Source organism: Myotis davidii, unplaced genomic scaffold (genome assembly GCF_000327345.1).
Source record: "Myotis davidii unplaced genomic scaffold, ASM32734v1 scaffold168, whole genome shotgun sequence".
NCBI classification, from domain to species: Eukaryota; Metazoa; Chordata; class Mammalia; order Chiroptera; family Vespertilionidae; genus Myotis; species Myotis davidii.
This window is the reverse complement of record NW_006383016.1, coordinates 1,414,665-1,415,148: the sequence shown is the minus strand read 5'-3', so window position 1 is coordinate 1,415,148 and position 484 is coordinate 1,414,665. Positions and strand designations below refer to the sequence as shown.

The following is a 484-nucleotide window of genomic DNA, read 5'->3' as shown; positions in this document are numbered from 1 at the left end:
AGCGCACCAGCCCCGCCCCTTCTCCCACCCCCGCGGACCGCAATGATTTAGAAGTTCAGGAATCCCACGTGACGTCACCGGGGGGGTGATGTAATGCACTCTAAATAGAATGTATTGTAATCTTTGCTCAGTCCAACGTGGTCCCTTCAACCGGGCTCTGCTCTTGCCTTCTCCACACTTGTTTGGTAAGTTCCTAAAAATACGGCTGGGCCACTTCTGGGGCTTTTGCATTTGGCCACTTTTGTTGCACTTGCCTAGGGAGCCATCTCGGGAGTGTACTTGTTTGCAGGGGTTGGTTCTTGGCAGCAGCCGTGAGGTTACTTGGTCCAATGGGCAGGTCACAGGGCAAGGAGTAGGAAAGATGCGAAGCATTTTTTTTTTGGAGGGTGATCTGTGTTTGTACCAGAGGGAAGTCTGGCCCCAAATGCCGGTGAACGGACTGTGGAATTCTCCTGTCCTGAGGCCTCCCCAGAGGCCCCACGTC

At 53.9% G+C, this 484-nt stretch overlaps 1 protein-coding gene across 1 annotated transcript in view; it reads left to right on the top strand.

The window, feature by feature from the left end:
• Nucleotides 1-120: 120 nt before the first annotated feature.
• CREB5 (cAMP responsive element binding protein 5) overlaps nt 121-484 on the top strand; it is a 413,538-nt gene continuing 413,174 nt past the window's right edge. Inside the window, exon 1 of the mRNA XM_015558127.1 lies at nt 121-185. The gene's annotated coding sequence lies outside the window, so the exon portion shown is untranslated. The remainder of the gene's footprint in view (nt 186-484) is intronic.